This window comes from Natator depressus, chromosome 5, assembly GCF_965152275.1.
Source record: "Natator depressus isolate rNatDep1 chromosome 5, rNatDep2.hap1, whole genome shotgun sequence".
NCBI lineage: Eukaryota > Metazoa > Chordata > Testudines > Cheloniidae > Natator > Natator depressus.
This window is the reverse complement of record NC_134238.1, coordinates 57486784-57505895: the sequence shown is the minus strand read 5'-3', so window position 1 is coordinate 57505895 and position 19112 is coordinate 57486784. Positions and strand designations below refer to the sequence as shown.

At 42.5% G+C, this 19112-nt stretch overlaps 1 long non-coding RNA gene across 1 annotated transcript in view; it reads right to left on the bottom strand.

The window, feature by feature from the left end:
- Nucleotides 1–557: 557 nt before the first annotated feature.
- Nucleotides 558–19112, bottom strand: part of LOC141987480 (uncharacterized) — an 83719-nt gene continuing 65164 nt past the window's right edge. Inside the window, exon 3 of the long non-coding RNA XR_012639549.1 lies at nt 558–582. This is a non-coding gene — a long non-coding RNA (uncharacterized LOC141987480). The remainder of the gene's footprint in view (nt 583–19112) is intronic.

Here is a 19112-nt window from a genome sequence, read left to right as displayed (position 1 = left end):
TTGTATCTAGTCTGGGAGAGAGATGTGCTTATGGGCTCAGCAGTGGTGGATATCCACAGATATAGCTGCATAGAAATTGCTGTATCATGGAACATAAGAATGGCAGTACTAGGTCAGGCCAATGGTCCATCTACCCCAGTATCCTGCCTTCTGACAATGGCTGTCTTCAGAGAGAATGAACAGGACACTTTATCAAGTGATCCACTTCCTGCCATCCAGTCCCAGCTTCTAGCAGTCAGATGTTTAGGGCCGCCACAGCATGGGAGTGCATCCCTGGACATGCTGACTAATAGCTTTTGATGAACCCAGTATAACCCAGTTATACTTTTGGCCTTCACAACATCCCTTGGCGATAAGTTCCACAGGTTGACTGTGCCTAAAGTTGACTGTGGAATAAGAATAACTTCATAGTAGACCAAAATTCATACTTTGGATAGACTGAGTCCTTAAATCACCACACCAACATTCTGATGTTTGTCAGAACACTCCTTAAACAAATACCCAAGACAGTTGGTTATTGTAGCGAGAAGAAAGTAAATTTTCTGCTCTTCACTCTTTTTCTGTTCCTCAAAGTAAAAATACCTGTTGTAAAAAATAAAAATAAAAAAGTAAGAACTAAACAGGCTTTCAGGTTTTCCATATAGATACAATGAACACTGTGATACTTGAAGTTATCTAATTCCAATTGCACTTTAAGTTAGTGAGTGAATTTAGAGTTCACAAATATGAAAGATTTATAGCACTGGCCTGAAAAAGTTACAGTGAAAGCTCTGCTAATACACTTCACTTCTGACCTGCAACAACACCTTTGTTATTTTACTCAGATGGCACTAGTGAGCAGAGACTAACAACTGTATCAAACTGTGCAGTGGTTTTCATTTTGGGCACAAATGGGGACTAGGGTGAGAGCAAAGTTATTTTTAATTGTAACCTGTATTTCATATCATGTCTGTGAGTTGAAAGGCTAGTGCACTAATACTGTAGTGTGCAACCTGGCTAGCTGCCTAGTTCCAGCTGAATTTATTTCTAACCCAAGACAGATAATGACAGTACTAGGGGAAGGAAGTAGGAGTAAGGTCTCTCACTTTACTGTAGTCATGAGAAGATAATCATCTTGCAGACTAATGGGGTAGTGGAAGAATAGGAAAGAGAAAAAGAGTTATACCTAGTACTTACATGATGACAAGCACAACTCCAGATCCAAGCTACCTCATCCAAATACAAGTATAAATTGTAAAGAAAACTGTCAAACATAGGAGAACTAAAGTAACAAGAAAAGTCACCCAACATGCTGCACTGAGGGGTAACTGAGTCTACCTGAGAAAAGCCTGACCATAAAATTAAAATATATGCCATTACCCAGGGAACAAAACCTAACCTGAGGCAACACTGACCTTGTCAATCTGCAGGGGCTATTGTTTATATCTTGGATGCTCTTTCCCAGAAAGGTTATTCCATGGGTAGATTAAGCTATTTTGTCAAGTGTCATTGATCACAATGTTATTAGATAGTGTAATATGGAAAATAAAGTAGCAGGAGAAGAGCAAAATATCACCTACAATTGCTGTAAACACTAGGCATCCAGAAGCAGACAAGAAATAAATTTCACTTCCTCAAAGTAACCATTTTGAAAATGGAGGCTATGTGGAAAAGAGAGAGAATTAATGCTCCCAAGGATGGAAGTTTGGAATTCATCTCCCCACTCACAAAAAAACCTACTTTATATGTGATTAAGATAATCAACTAGATCAAGTTAGCAAGCAAAAAATTTAAAATAGTTCCATCTGTGTGACTATCTGCACCCTGTGTTCACTCCTCTTACGAGACCATGTTAAATTTTGTATAAAGCATACCGTCTAAGGTATCATTTGAAAACTCTGGGTTTGCTGATCATTACTGTCCTGGTAAAATATGTGGGGTAATATTGTATGTAAAGATATAAGATTCCACTGTATAATATTACCCAAGCATGTTCCAACCTATTCTGGAGGGAAGTCACACACAAGAGTCCTAGAGACAGAAGATGAGCCAACGCCTCAGCCAGGTGTCAACGGGATCAAAGGGGCCATCACCTGATTAAGTGACCACTCTTCCATAGGAGCGAGGGGGTGGACAAAAGATCTACATTTTGACAAAGAAGCAGTTTAAGGTCCATGGCTAGTTGGGGCTTGGCTACACTTGAGAGTTACAGTGCAATAAAGGAGCCCCAGGCGCACTAGCTCACTACCCATCCACACTGGCAAGGAACATAGAGCGCTCTGACTCCGTGGCTACAGCGCTGCTGGTACTCCACCTTGGCGAGTGGAATAACGTTTTCTGCGCTCTTGCTGGAGCGCCGCAGTGCCAATGTGAACGAGGTGTTGCATTACTGCTCTCTGATCAGCCTCCAGAAACATCCCATAATCCCCTTAAGTCAAGTGGCCACTCATGTCATTGTTTGGAATTAGCTGTAGGAATGTGGAAATGCCCTTTGAAAGCTCTGTTTCTGGCAGCCGGCTGCTTATCTCCTCCAAGACAAAGCAACCATTAGTGTGGAATGCTGTGTGAGAGAGAGAGAGGCGGGGGGCGAGGGGTGTCTGCTGCTGTCTGAACTTACAAGACAGCATGCTGACGTGCTCTCAGCCCCCCAAAAACCCACTCTCTCTCCCCCCACATACACACAACACACTCCCTGTCACACTCCACCCTCACCCCATTTGAAAAGCATGTTGCAGCCACTTGCATGCTGGGATAGCTACCCATAATGCATCGCTCCCAATACCACTGCAAGTGCCGCAAATGTGGCCATGCCAGTGCGCTTGAAGCTGTCAGTGTGGACAGACTGCAGCGCTTTCCCTACTCCGCTCTACGAAGGCTGGTTTAACTCAAAGCACTCTACATCCGCAAGTGTGGCCATGCCCTGATTTTCTGTCTCCTGAACATCAGCTGGATGTGATTCTTGCACAAGAGAAAGAGCTATAACAAGAGAAGGCAGATGCCCCAAATAATCTCTCCCTTGCTCTCTACTCACGGCAGCATCAACACACAAACAACAAAGGAAGCAGCATTGGACTTGCACAGGAGAGAGGAGATATCCTGCTGAAAGAGGTTCAGCCAGTAAGACTGCTGAAACATGTGGTGAGAGAGACCTTTGCTTTGTATTCACTTAGCTTGTTAAGTTAGGTGTTAGTTGCATTTTATCTTTTATTTCTTTGTAACCAATTCTGATTTATATGCCATATTACTTATAGTCACTTAAAACCTATCTTTTTGTAGTTAATAAATGTGTTTTGGTGTTTTATGTAAACCACTGTGTTTGGATTGAAGTACTTAGCAAACTCAATTTGGGATAGGTTTGCGCATATCATTTTCTATTAATAAATGATGGACTTTATACGAGCTTATATTGTCCAGGAGGGTGCTGGGCAATACAAGGCTCATGTCTTCTTGGCAGCCTGGACACCTAGGGTCCCCTGCTTTGTGACAACCCTCCAAGTAAACTGCCTCAGAGTCAGGGAACTCAGGGCTTCCAGGAACCATAGCTACCTGACCTGCCAGGCTGCCTGCCTTGGAATCAGGGTTCAGGTTACTCTGCCAAATAGGCTTTATCAGAATTGGGAACCTCAGGACCACCAGAGTCCCGGACAACCTGCCCGGCAAACTGTCCTCAAGCTAGGGCTGTCCATTCCCTTTCACAGCTAATTTAGAATTTTTTGATTATTTCCAAACCAGAATGAAAATAAATTTCAAAATATCAAAATCCTTCATGAAACCAAATCACCCTTCTACACCTTCATCCACTCATTATATTGAGTACATTTATAACCAGTTTATAAAAACTTAATAAATTATTACTGGATGTTACGCATGTAAGCAGGGTGTGAATGAACTCTCCCCTGACAGCTCTAGTTCGGGAGTGGGGAGAGACTTCAGGAGCAAACTGTATTTTCATGAACAGACCTACTCTCCATAGGTATCTAGCAAACAGGAGTTGTGCAGCTCCAGGTGATCAGCTTTGGCTGGTGTTGGGTTACAAATCACTTCACTATTGAATGCAGGGGTAGTGAAATGTTATCAATTCTTGTTATCTTCATTGTATGACTAAAGGGGAGCAGAACTGTGCTGAGCTTGTCCCAATTGAGGGGTCACCCTCCGATGAAAAAAACTCACTAAGCCAAGGGCTCAAATGCCAGACCCCATGAAGGTAAGAGGGGGGGGATAGGTAACCCAGCCAGGAAGTAGGGACTCTCCCTAAGGGTCCCCAATCTGGTTTAACCTGTTCTTCCCCACTGTTCAAAGATAGAGCTCAATAGGCTTCATTAGGAGCCCTTTGTTTTGTTAAAGTGCTCAAATGAGAGCTGAAATCACTTGTCGTGGTGCAGTGTTCCTGCCCAGCCTGCAAAGAGCTGAAAATCACTAAGAGACTGATGTGCAGAGTTCACAGCAGAGAGGCAGGTGGCAGCAGAAGGTGACTGACGGCCGGCAAATGAGTGGCTGGTGATGCACTGAGCAGAACAAGCGGATGGCAAGGCAACAATTGGCTGGTAAGGCAATGAGCGGAATGAGCAGCTGGCAGGGCAGCCAGCAGAAAGGAACCGCAGCTGGCGGGGCAGCCAGTGAAAAGGAACCATGGCTGGAGGGTCGATCGCCAGAGAGGGATCACGCTGGTGGGGCGGCCAGCCAAAGCAAGTGCTTAGATGGTGGAGCAAGCAAGATGCCTTCTTCCCGGGTTGGGAGGTGAACTCACACAAATGCACCTCTAAACCCTGGGTCCTCACTGACGAAGGACAACCACTATGAGTGGAATATGGTGAGGAGAGGGGCACAGAAAAGGCCCTTTGGTTGTAGAACTCAAGAACATGAGGCAGAAGACACTACCCCCTGCACTCTGGGGTGTGTGTCCTGATCACAGTTTTATTATTATGAATCCTGCTTGTGGCATTTTCCCTGATTAATTTCGGGTGACTTCCCTCCTTTCATTAAAAGTTTCTTTTCCACACTCAGACTCTGTGCTTGCGAGTGGGGAAGTATTGCCCCGGAGTGGTGTGTCATTTTCCCAGGTCACTGGGTGGGGGCTCGAGCTGGTTCTGTGTTGTATTGTTGAAAAGGAACCCCTAGATATTGAATGCAGCCCTGATTGCTGCTGGCTCCACCTGGCAGAAGGGTTATACAGACAAGTTACAGATATGAATAGATGGTTAAAGCATATCGTGGAAGGTGTTATAAATGGTTTTAAGCAACCTACAGAACTGTTGGTTAGAAGTCAGAGGAATCTAATGTCTGGCTGGTAAATTTTAAATGGAGGAACTCAAGGAAGAGCCAGACCTAGGGAGAAGAGGGGTTTATGTTTTACTTCCAGTAATTTTGTTAATAAACCCAAGGAAAGGAGTGAGTTTTGACCACATACAACATGTAACTCCAGCGCTAGCCAGCCTTCTCCTGCTGTTGTTCAAATCCCCCAAAAGACATCCTTAGAATGCTACTTAAAAGAAAAATTTCAAATTTGATACTTTTACTCATGTTGAGACAGGTGTCACCTTTTGAGCCATGAGGGCTGCATTTCACAGGCAAACACTGATGCACTTGGTTTCTGCTTGTAAAAAAAAAAAAACACGTATGTGTTGAAGTCACATTTATACATGTATATGGTCAGTTAAATGCTTAACTGATCCTGTGTACATTTAATTACTGGAATTACATGCACTTCTATGACAAATTAAGGGCACACAAGTGTACGTGCCCAATTGTACGTACCTAGCTTTGAAAGGCTGTGCCTCTATCTTCAGTTCAGATAACATCAAAGACAAAAGTGTCACCCACTTGCTGAATCTTTTGACAGATGTTTCATATAATCCATCTCTCCCTCCTACACTAGTCACTTTGCATAGAGTATGTCTGCAAACAACAATAACTCCCTGAATTACTAGGGGGGAATATTATACATTCTTATTTTCAAGGATCTGAGCCATACAGATAAGAATCTCAGTTCATTAATACTTACTGGCCTGTTTCCAGAAGTAGACACTTTGTGCCGACACATATCAGGTGCTATGTTTTTCCCGTGTTAACCTGCTAGTTCTCACACTAACTTTGCTCCTTACCAAAGTTGGGCAATATACAAATCTGCAGCTGGTTTGCAATATGTTCAAGAGTTAAATTTCTTTATTTAGTGAAAAGAAGTATTTCTAAAAAGCTTCTCAAAAGAAGGACATTATGCAGCAAACCAACCACTTGAACAGAGGGACTGTTCTCTTTAACTGAAACTAATTGAACCAGATTATATTCTCCACCATTTTAAAAAGAAAAAGAGTGTCAACAGCAATATTATTTCAAACATCTTTATGGTACATTTGATGATTAAAAAGATTAATAAAGAAATGGGAACTTTCTTTGACAAGCTATGGTCACTAACTAAGATTCATAGTGTAAAGTCACAAGTAGATTTAGCACATGCAATCAAGTTTCAAGAGTCTCTAGCAGCCTCCAGTAAAGACATTTCCTCTAATAAGATCCTGAAGATGTCTCTGGTAAAATCATAGTGCTGTATGAAGTTCAAATGTCCATTTCACTGATTTCTGTAAGAAAAATGCTTTCAGCTTCATTTCACACTATTTGGCACAGCCTTAGAATCATAGAATATTAGGGTTGGAAGAGACCTCAGGAGGTCATCCAGTCCAATCCCCTGCTCAAAGCAGGACCAACACCAACTAAATCATCCCAGCCAGGGCTTTGTCAAACCAGGCCTTAAAAACCTCTAAGGATGGAGATTCCACCACCTCCCTAGGTAACCCATTCCACTGCTTCACCACCCTCCTATTGAAATAGTTTTCCTAATATCAAACCTAAACCTCCCCCACTGCAACTTGAGACCATTGCTTTTTGTTCTGTCATCTGCCACCACTGAGAACAGCCTAGCTCTATCCTCTGTGGAACCTCCCTTCAGGTAGCTGAAGGCTGCTATCAAATCCCCCCTCACTCTTCTCTTCTGCAGACTAAATAACCTCAGCCTCTCCTTGTAAGTCATGTGCCCCAGCCCCCTAATAATTTTTGTTGCCCTCTTCTGGACTCTCTCCAATTTGTGTACATCCCTTCTGTAGTCAGGGGACCAAAACTTGACACAATACTCCAGATGTGGCCTCACCAGTGCCAAATAGAGGGAAATAACCATTTACCTCAATCTGATGGCAATGCTCCTAATACAGACCAATATGCTGTTGGCCTTCTTGGCAACAAGGGCACACTGCTGACTCATCCAGCTTCTCGTCCACTGTAATGCCCAGGTCCTTTTCTGCAGAACTGCTGCTTAGCCAGTCGGTCCCCAGCCTGTAGCGGTGCATAGGATTCTTCCTTCCTAAGTGCAGGACTCTGCACTTGACCTTATTGAACCTCATCAGATTTCTTTTGGCCCAATCCTCCAATTTGTCTAGGTCACTCTGGACCCTATCCCTACCCCCCTGCGTATCTACCTCTCCCCGCAGCTTAGTGTCATCTGTGAACTTGCTAAGGGTGCAATTCATCCCATCATCCAGACCATTAATAAAGATATTGAACAAAAGCAGCCCCAGGACCGACCCCTGGGGCACTCTGTTTGATACCGGCTGCCAACTAGACATCAAAACGTTGATCACTACTCATTGAGCCCAACAATCTAGCCAGCTTTCTATCCAGTTTATCGTCCACTTATCCAATCCATACTTATTTAACTTTCGGGCAAGATTACTGGGGGAGACCGTATCAAAAGCTTTGCTAAAGTCAAGATATATCACATCCACTGCTTTCCCCGTATCCACAGAGCCAGTTATCTCATCATAGAAGGCAATCAGGTTGGTCAGGCATGACTTGCCCTTGGTGAATCCATGTTGACTGTTCCTGATCACCTCCCTCTCCTCCAAGTGCTTCAAAATGGATTCCTTGAGGACCTGCTCCATAATTTTGCCGGGGACTGAAGTGAGGCTGACCAGTCTGTAGTTCCCTGGGTTCTCTTTCTTCCCTTTTTAAAATATGGGCATTATATTTGCCTTTTTCCAATCGTCCGGCACCTCCCCCGATCACCACGAATTTTCAGAGATAATGGCCAATGTGGCTCTGGAATCACATCAGTCAACTCCCTCAGCACCCTTGAATGCATTAGAGCTGGATCTATAGATTTGTGCATGTACAGTTTTTCTAAATAGTCCTTAACCTCTTCTTTCACCACTGAGGGCTGCTCACCTCTTCCCCATACTGTGTTGCTCAGTGCAGCAGTCTGGGAGCTGACCTTGTCTGTGAAGATGGAGGGAAAAAAGGCATTGAGTACTTCAGCTTTTTTCACATCTGTCACTACGTTGCCTCTGCAATTTAGTAAGGGTCCCACACTTTCCCTGACCACCTTCTTGTTGCTAACATACCTATAGAAACCCTTCTTGTTACCTTTCACTTCCCTTGCTAGCTGCAACTCCAATTGTGCTTTGGCCTTTCTGATTACACCCCTGCATGCTCGAGCAATATTTTTATACTCCTCCCTAGTCATCTGTCCAAATTTCCACTTCTTGTAAGCTTCCTTTTTGAGTTTAAGCTCACTGAAGATTTCACGGTTAAGCCAAGCTGGTCACCTGCCATATTTGCTTTTCTTTCTGCACATCAGGATGGTTTGTTCCTGCGCCCTCAGTAAGGCTTCTTTAAAATACAGCCAGCTCTCCTGGACTCCTTTCCACCTCATATTAGCCCCTAGGGGATCCTGCCCCTCAGTTCCCTAAGGGAGCCTAAGTCTGCTTTTCTGAAGTCCAGGGTCCATATTTTGTTACTCTCCTTTCTTCCTTTTGTCAGGATCCTGAACTCAACCATCTAATGGTCACTGCTGCCTAGGTTGCCACCCACTTCTACTTCCCCTACCAATTCTTCCCTGTTTGTAAGAAGCCTTCCCACCACCTCCTCCCATTTCACTATCTGAAAAATTTATCTGAAATTCCTGTTTTCACAATGAAAAAAAAATGAAAAACATCACAGAAGTCCAAGTTTCAATACAAATCCATCATCTGATAAAAATGGACCCATTTCCTCTTGAAAATGGACCATAACTCGTTTAAAAAGTACACACAGATTTGTGAAATCTCTATGGCACATTGAGAGCACCCTCCATTTGAAAATATTCCATTTTCTTGATTCCCCAGAGAAAGCCTCTATAGCACTTGGAAAAATGAATTTACCTTAGCACAAGTTTTGGCAGAAATGGGGCCATTTCCAAGTCAATAATAAAATTCAGGAGAAAAAAAAACACAAATAGTTTTTCATTTTATATGATTCTTCTGGCCTTATGTTCTAAAACACTCAGTGATATCTTTAAAAAAAATCCCTGCCTTTTATTTGGCTTAATGCAGGCAACTTCTCTTTTAGCAGAGCCCCAGAACAGGGTGATTTTTGCCAGTAATACCACAATTCTACCCAGAGCTACAAAAATTCAAATAGTCCAAACATGGACCAATATTACAATAGATTTGAGGTATTTGGTTATTTTAGATGACAGAACCAATAAATAGAAAACATAGCTCAATGTGGATAAATGTATAATAATAAACCTACAAGCAATTAACTACATTTACATAGATAATGCTAAGAGAGACAAGTTGCAGAGTACTGACCAGGAATTCTTTTTTTCTAAACAGACTTGAAGCTGGCAGCCAATAGGAAAAAACCCCAGCAAACTCTCTCCTGGCATAATATATTAAAAATACAAAATATGAATCAAATGGTAGTTTAATCTGGCATACAGTAAGTATACATTGTCTAGAACACTATGATCATATTTGCTCACCATTTCCTGGGAAGGTTAACATTTCTCCAGAGACAGGAAGTTTTAGGCAATTAGAGAGATTCCAGGTTCAATTAATATTTGTTATGATGAAAGGCTAACAAGTTTGTATTTAAACTGCAGTTATTGTTGCATCTGACGGTGTAGGAAACTCCTATGAGAACCCTGGCATGAGACATAACGGAACCTTTCAAGGTACGCACAGACTCCAGAACCTGTGAGCTGTTTGACAGGGACAAATACGTTTACAACACTGACTGATCCACATTTCCAGGGAAAAACCTGAATGCATACAGGTTTCAGAGTAGCAGCCGTGTTAGTCTGTATTCGCAAAAAGAAAAGGAGTACTTGTGGCACCTTAGAGACTAACCAATTTATTTGAGCATAAGCTTTCGTGAGCTACAGCTCACTTCATCAGCTTTCGTGAACTACAGCTCACTTCATCGGCATCCGATGAAGTGAGCTGTAGCTCACGAAAGCTTATGCTCAAATAAATTGGTTAGTCTCTAAGGTGCCACAAGTACTCCTTTTCTTTTTGAAAGCATACAATACCTCAGCAGGTAACAGAGGTGCAGATACAGGTCATTAGAAGGTTGTTCCTAAGAACATACTGTTGCAGGCCATTTCACCCGCCATTTTCCCCTCCACCTGTTTATTTGAATCTCTGACTCATATTTGGCCTGCACATAAAGTGTGTACATTTCTTAGGCATGTACCCTGGGGCACAAAAAAAGGCTGAGGGAACAGCGAATCACAGTAAAGCCTGCAGCAACAAGTATACGTTAGTTTGACATTAATGTGCATTGTATGGATTTTTTGTCATCTGCCCAGAATGGAGCAGGAGTGTCACGGCAAAGTCAATTTGCCACTATACTCTTGCAAGAATATCTGCATAAAGAAAAGGTCAAATAATCTGAAAGAACAACCAATAATGTATTCAGAGTTGAGTAGTTGTGTGTGGCTAAACTAGCAAAACCTGCTATTTTCTATCTAGTTTGCCCACCATCTGAATTCAATAAGACATATTTTACTCAGATGCTTTATTGTTTTATGTGATTTTCTTCTTTGGTAGAAGATTAGGAGTGAAACTGGGTCCAAAAGAGGTATCCTGTGAAAGCAATGGTAGGAGGGATATTTGACAGGCAAACACCCCTCTAAAAATATAGAATACAATTCTCAAAAGCTTCTAAGCGCAAGTCAATGGGACTTTAGACTCTTAAATACTGAGGCACTTTAACCCACAGAAAAGAGTCTGTCTAGAGGGTAAGGGTAAGGTGTGCAGTAAGGGAGGCCCAAAACTAGATTCTTCTGTACTGGAAACAAAGGGAAAGGAGGCATGGGCTGTAAAAGTTAAGGTGTGACATTCCATTCCATTCAAAAACTATAATGGGACGTTACACTTTACATTTTCAAAAAATTGTACAAACTACTAAGTGATCCTCATAATGCCTCTTTGAAGTAATTACTATCCCTAGTATAATTTTTCAGATGAGTCAAACAACTGGCACAAAGCAACATAAGTCACTAGCACAGCCAATTTTAGCTAATTGCTACTTGTTCTAGCGAGCAACTAAGTTTTTGGAACAAAGCACTAGCTGGATGGTGTTTCTGCTCCCTGAGACTACTGGTCCCTCAGCAGAGGCCAAGAAAGATCATAGAGCAATTGAAGATTCTCAGTGGAGTCTATTGGAATTTCTTTTAGGGCAAATAATATAATAATACCACCTCCTTCTTACATAGCACTTTCCATCAGTAGATCTCAAAGCCCTTTACAAAGGAGGTAAGCATCATTATCTCTGTTTTACAGATAGGGAAACTGAGACACAGGGAGATGAAGTTGTTAGGGGAAAAGGGAATTAAAGGGGGGTATTAAAGGACCCCTGCTAATGATGGAAGTTCGGGTTATCCCTGACTTAGGGTCTGTCACCTCTGGTCTCAGTGAAACAGAAGAGGGACAAAATTAAAGGTGAATAAAAAGGTGAACAGTTTATTGTGTACAGGTAAGTAAAAGAAAAACACTCTGTGATTTGAAATCAAGGGTGCAAAGCCCAAGCGCTCTAGCCCTTATAGATATTATGGACTAACAGTCAAGAAATCTATACTTTACAGACGAGACGTCAGTCATGGAGGGAGGGTCGTGTCTGACCAATTGCTTCAGCTCCGGTGTGATGGACAACCTAGACCTGGTGATGGTGATGTGCACAGGAGGAACATGAATCAAATCAGCTGTTGGACCAGAATCCCTCAATCTTAAATAAGTAGGGATGAGTGATGTGTTGCCTCTCGGAGACTGCTCACGACGACCGATGACTGACGTGGACAAAGGCTGCCACCATGATGAACAGCACCTTATAGCCTGTGAGAGGAGCTTATATACTCTCTTGTCTCTGGGCAAAATTGCCAGATCACATGACCAATCTTTTCCCACCTTACAGAAAAAGAGCACCAAAAGCGCAACAAGAAGGGAGACCAACATGGCTCCCAAACAACTTTACAGAATTGAAGATGGCGATTGTGAACACATTTTTAAAAACGACACTATAACACAATATACAGTTAGAATACATAACAGTTTTCCCATACAAAGTGATTTTCCCACGGTTGGTCAGCCAGCAGGCAAGTAGCTGAGCCAGCAAGAGAACCCAAGATTACTGAGACCAGTCCAGTGCTCTATTCACTAGACCATACTGCATCAAATAAATACCAAACTGCTATCTTCTTCTCTCCCCTTCCTTCTGCTGTCCCCTTAATCCAATTCTGGCAGTATAGGCACAGTAGAGAATATGAGGTCAAACATTCACACACAGTATTTATTTCCTGCAAAGTATTTCCTGAAAGAAAGTACAAAGATGTAAAGGAAAGCAAAGTGTACCAGCCACAAGTAGTTAGACTTGCAGTCAGCAAAATCACTAGTCTATCTATAAGCCTCTAAGGGTACATCTATACAACAGAAAAAGACCCATGGTGAGTCTCAGAGCTCAGGTCAACTGACTCAGGCTTGTGCTGCAAGACTAAAAATAGCAGTGTATGATGAGGCTCAGGCTGGAGCCCAGGCTTGGAAAACTGGTGCGGGAAAAGGGTCTCAGGGCTCAAGCTAGAGCCTGATCTCCAAAACCCTCCTTCCTTGCCAGGTTTCCAAGCCTGAATGTCTACACTTTATTTTTAGCCCCAGAACACAAGCCTAGGCAGCTGACCTGAGCTCTGAGACTAGCTGCCTTAGGGTTCGGCTTGTTTTTGGTTTTTTGCTGCATATTCACCTAAGCCTGATTGTTTCTCTGCAACTTGTGTCGTCACTTACAACAGGGTGAAGTGGGTCTAACATGCTACCACTCTGCAGTAGTAATATTTTACACACACACACCCTTTTCACCTCCCCATAATCCCGAGAGCTGCTATCACTGTAACTGGGTTAAGCAACTGAAGACCCGGATCCTGCATAGTGGCCAGAGCCAACGTAGAAGTACAGGTGCCCCTAACCTACACTAGTAGAGTTGTAATGATTTCATTACCCCTCCACCCAAATCATACATGAATTTTAACCAAAAAAACCCTTCTCACTGGCATGGCATGCATCAACGATGCAAATAAACCCTGGCTCATTCTGTCACTTCCTCTGGCTCACCACTAGGTAGCAGCAGAGAGCTCCTTCCCCTGTGATCTTTGGGGCAAAAGGCTGCAGTACATAGGAATTTTGGGTCTGATTCTATCACATCTTTTGGAATATCCCCATTGTTAATAGATTCTAATGAAGAATTATGTTTCCAAAAGAAACCAAAAAACACTTAACAATATAATCTATGAGAAGAAAAGGGGGGAAAATACACAAAAAGACACAAGACTCATGACAATGCCCCCTTTTTTGTATGGATAATGCAGATAAAGTGATAAACAGCTGTTTTACTTAGCAATGTTTCAGAGGCTACCTGGCACCTTTCTGAAGCGGAGAATTTGTTAAATATTTAGCCTTCAAAAACTGTCATTAAACAATAAAAATATTTTAGTCCCATTTAAGTGAAAACTATTATAGCAGACAAAGCTTTACAGATGGCTTTAAAGGTAAGAAAAACAGTTTTTAGCAGATGAGATTTTATAGTGACTCCAAGATCAGGAGAGTGAAATAATGCTTTACATTATTCATAATCCCTGTGGAAAAATTAAAAAAAGATGAATATGTTTTTACAGTACGATGATTATTTATACAATGTGCTAGGTGCTTTGCAAAACAAATAAAAGAGGCAGTCACTGCCCCGAGGAGTTTATGATCTAATTTTAAGATGATATACAAGTGAGAGCCACGAGACAATTCCGGGGCAGGGAGAGCAGATTAAGGGCTTGTCTACACTGCAGGCGATACAGCTGCACAGCTACGGAGCATAGCTATGCTGCTGTAGTGTAGATCCTTTCCACAGAGACAAGTGGCGGGGTTCCCATCGCTGAAGGAAATCCACCTCCCCAAGAAGCAGTAGCTAGACAGAAGAATGCTTCTGTCAGTCGACCTAGCCACACCTACACTGGGGAGTAGATCAACATAGCGACTGCACTTGGGGTGTGATTTTTTTCACATCTCTGAGAAACGTAGATACATTACTCTAAATTTTAATTGTAGACCAGGCCTAGGGTTAAAATAGGAAGATTATACAGTTTCTTTGCACTGTTCATGCTTCTTGATATACTATATGAAATTATGTTATTTCTCTCTCATGCCTTGATCCCTTTCTCACTCACTCTCTCTATTTTATAGCATGCTATGGTGAGGAAAGTTTTGACTACTGTAATCTAGTGCTTGCGCGTGGAAGATGTTAGTCTTTAGGAGAGACTAGAATAGAGAGGGAAAGGGCCAAACAGAGAGGACTGGGAGGTGATTCTATGCATAGCGGGTAGCACTGAAGAAACCGCAAAGAACAGGAAGAAGGGTATAAGGCAGCTCTTGCAGAGCAAAGTCATGCACATTGGAAAACATAATACCAACTATACATCCAAAATGATGGGGTCTAACTTAGCTGTTACTACTCGAGAAACAAATTTTGGAGTCACTGTAGGTAGTTCTCTGAAAACCTCTGCTCAATGTGCAGCGGAAGTCAAAAAAGCTAACAGAATGTTAGGAACGATTAGGAAGAGGATAGATAATAAAACAGAAAATATCATGATGCCACTATATAAATCCATGGTACACCCACATCTTGAATACTGCATGCAGTTCTGGTCACCCCAGCTCAAAAATATGTATATTTGAACTGGAAAAGGTACAGAGAAGGGCAATAAAAATGATTAAGGGTAGGGAACAGCTTCCGTATGAGGGGGGATAAAAAAGACTGGGACTGTTCATCTTGGAAAAGAGACAACTAAGAAGGGATATGATAAAGATCTATAAAATTGTGAGTGGTTTGTAGAAAGTAAATAAGGAAGTGTTATCTACTCCTTCACATAACACAAGAACCAGCAGGGTTAAAACAAACAAAAGGAAGTACTTCTTCTCACAATGTACAGTCAACCTGGGGAACTCATTGACATGGGATATTGTGAAGGCCTAATGTACAAGGGGGGTAAAAAATGAGTTAGATAAGTTCATAAAGGATAGGTCCATCTAGGGCTATTCACCAAGATGGTCAGGAATGCAACCTCATGCTCTGAGTGCCCCAAGCCTCCGATTGCAAGAAGCTGAGACTGGACAACAGGGGATGGATCACTTGATGGCTACGTGTTCTGATTGTTCCCTCTGAAGCATCTGGCATTGGCCACTATCAGAAGACAGGATACCGGGATAGATGAACCATTAGTCTGACCCAGTATGGCCCTTCTTATGTGCAGAGAGACATGATAAGCAATGAGATCTAAGGTGTAGGCCAGGATGGAGTTGCATAGAACCCTTAAATTGATACAGTGGAAGGACCAGAAGAGGGTATAATGAGGACAAATTAATAAGGAAGAAAGATCACTTTAGCAGCTTCACTTTGGATGGAGGGGTGAAGAGCAATATGCACGTCAGAGAGGAGGATGCACTAATCAAGGCAGGAGATGACTGTAGCATAGAGACATGGCCTCTCTCAGAGATTGACAACAAGGGAGGGCCAGACGCTCCATTGTGGGTGGAACCAGGAAGCAGAAGGGACGGGACAGGAACAGGAAGTATAAAAGGTGGGCCCTGTAGCTCAGTTGGGAGGCAGCTACCAAAGGAGATGGATGCATTCTCCCCACTGCTGATGCAGGAGGCTGCAGAAGATTTCAATTACCCTGAGGACTTGCCCAAGCTACCAGACCCAACCAATGCTGAAGAGCTGCTAGGATTGCCACTGGCAATATATCCCGAGGAGACAGAGGATGATTCTGGGGGTAAGGTACACCCTGATGGGACGGGAGGAAGGAGCCCAGGGAAAGGTGATTGTAGTCTGGCAGCAGAGGTATCCAAAATGTGGTTAGTGTGTTGTGGTGGGATTCCTCGCTGACCCAGTGGCAGACCACTCTGCCACTGTTAGGGCCTTGGACTGGGATGCAGTGGACTTGGGCAGGCCTCGTCCCCCTACCCCTGCCACTCCAACCCTGAGGTGGCAGTACTCCCCTTCTTCAAGCCAAGAAGCCTGTGCTTGTCTGTCTCCCTCCCACCAGAGCTAGGAGAACAGATTGTACCTGGGTGCCTCACTCCTGGCTGGAGCCCCCTAGACTGTGTTGGGTGCTCACCCCTGCCTGAGGGCTGGAACCAAGACTGTGTTTGGTACCTGCCCTGTCTGAGGGCATGGGTTCCCTGCCTGAGGGTTGGGGTTTAGATTGGTGCCCTGCCCTGTCTGAGGGCTTGGGTCCCTGAACCACTCCCTGCTCTACCCCGCTGGACGGATCGAGCACCAAGACTAACTTCCCCATTATCTTAGACTGTCCTTACAGGGGCATGACAGCAAAGAGATGTGTACTCCCTCAGAGACTGACAGTGAGGGAGGGCCACACAGGCCTACAATTACCAAGACGTGAAGTGTGTTTTCTCAGAGAGAAAAAAAAAAGGAGGACTGGATGGTCAAAAATGTTTATAAGAAGAAACAATAAGTTGATCACGGCCTTCATGTGTCATGAGACATCAAAAGACTCCCCCAACTCTGTAAACCTGATTGATGGGGAGGATGATCATGTTATCCACAGCAATGCAGAGGATGGGAGGGGGAAGAATTACTGATTTTTACTATTTTGATCTTGCCTCTGAATATCTATATAGGATGGTGTGCCAGATGTGTGGGACTCGACAGAGGGAAACGGGTCAGGAGGAAAGAGGTAGATTTGTGAGTCATTGGCATATATGGTAATTGAATCCATGTGAGCTAACTATGTCAAACATTGTATTAATCTGTACCTTTCTGAAGTGTCCATATATTCTGAACATGCAGAGTTTACAAGTCCAGTGTGTACACTTAACGAGCTTGTTTTTCAGCTCTGTGCAATCTTAGTTACAGAAAAAGTTACAGAAATAAAGATGCCTAGAATCAACTTATCAGAAAGGAATCAGATTGTCTTTGTGGTCCCAGATATCTAGGAGTTTCAAGATGTGAGTTATTATAATTCCAGTTTTGTCACATATTTAATGTATGGAGCTGGGTAACTCATTGATGCTGTCTGCTTGAAATATGACCCTTTGTATAATTGATATTACCACTAATACAATTGCAACAAATCTTGTACAAAAGTATATCATAAGGTGTCAATGGAGAAGTTATGATTTGCTAAATAAGATTATCCTGTTTAAATCCATGTATCACCACAGTATCTGAAGTTATGAATATTGGCTATGTACCTATATCTCAAATGTGCTTGTTCCTAGGTAACTCCCACAAGGTAGTTTACGTCCAGTCTAGCCAGCCCATTGTGAATGAACTATTTCAAGGTTGATGGCCCATTAAGGACACTTCACTATAACAACTGGCCATAGAACTATAACAACTGGCCATTTCTAAAAATGGGGAAAATGACAATTCTCTCTCGCACAGGACTGTCATACTAAATTCATTAGTGTTTGTAAAGCAGTTTGAGATACTGGTACTCATGTATAGAGTAATATAGAAGTGCAAAGCATATATATTGGTACAGTGTAATTTAGTATTGATTCAGAGTAGGGATGGACAAACTGGTTCATTTAAAAAAAGACAGCCCATATCTTAGCAATATATATTTTACAATTTGGATCTGTATGTGTAACTTATCCCACCGCACACCCACCCTTACAATCAACAGTCCTTCCCTCTCTCTATAGGTTTCCTAGCCTTTCTGTTGTTTTCCACCATCGTATCACTTATTAGTGATAACATAGGCTTTATGAGACTTCCAGACTGTTCTTTTTTTCCTTTCAAATCTCACAGGCAGTGTGGTTGGGCACTGAGAAACACATAACAGAGCTAGTGGCTTTAAGCAATAAGACCCAGAGAACATGAAATAGGGATACTGTAATGAGTCACAGCACAATTACTGGTGATTATATTGGGTCTCACAATGGGATCAAAGTTGGGGGCAGAAGAGGGAGAGCATAAATCTGGGAGAAGTAACAGGGAATGACAGAGTTGATGCAGGACTGGGGGGCTTGTGAAAGTTATAGGAACTGAGCATGGAGACACTGAGAAGCTGAGCAATGGAGCCGTGAAAGGAAGGAAAGGATAAGACCACCTCATTAACTGCAGACAGACAACCAAATCTTTGGTGCTTACCTCAGCTCAACTTTTTGATGTGCTCCCATCTCTAATTCTTAGTGGGGAGAAGAGGCCAATGAAAAGAAACACAAAGAATTTCTAAGAATTGGTTGACAGACTAGCAGATATCCTACTCATTTTAACTGCATTAGTATATCAAGTGAAATGTAAAATAAGTAGCTAAGTAATATTAATGCTCACAGCAAACAGAATTTTTAAATTAATAAACATTACTATATTAATTTACTTCTCATTGTGCAATAGTAAGAGATGTTGATGTTTCATGTACATAAAATGCCATGTCATGGTGTGACAGAGCAATCCGCCACTAAGAAAAAGAATGGACAAAGGTGGGGGCCACTGAACAATTAACCCAGAAGGATATTCCCTAAATACCATATATCAAACCCCTTTTCATTCTGTTGCCCATTGCATTAGAGAAAGAGATAAGGCCACTCTTTCAGCCTGGGGAGAATAATTTCCTTATTTCAGGAGAAAGCACTAGAGAAGCATGTACTGCCTATGCACTGCCAAGATAGGCTAGCTTGGAATCATGTGAGGGCTTCTTTGATTGAAGCACATCTACAACCTCACATAGTGGCAGAAATACCATGCTGAAAGTCCCCTATTGAGATGTAGGATGGTTCTTGCACTCTCTCTTACATTTGTTCTATTTCTCTATTTTCCTT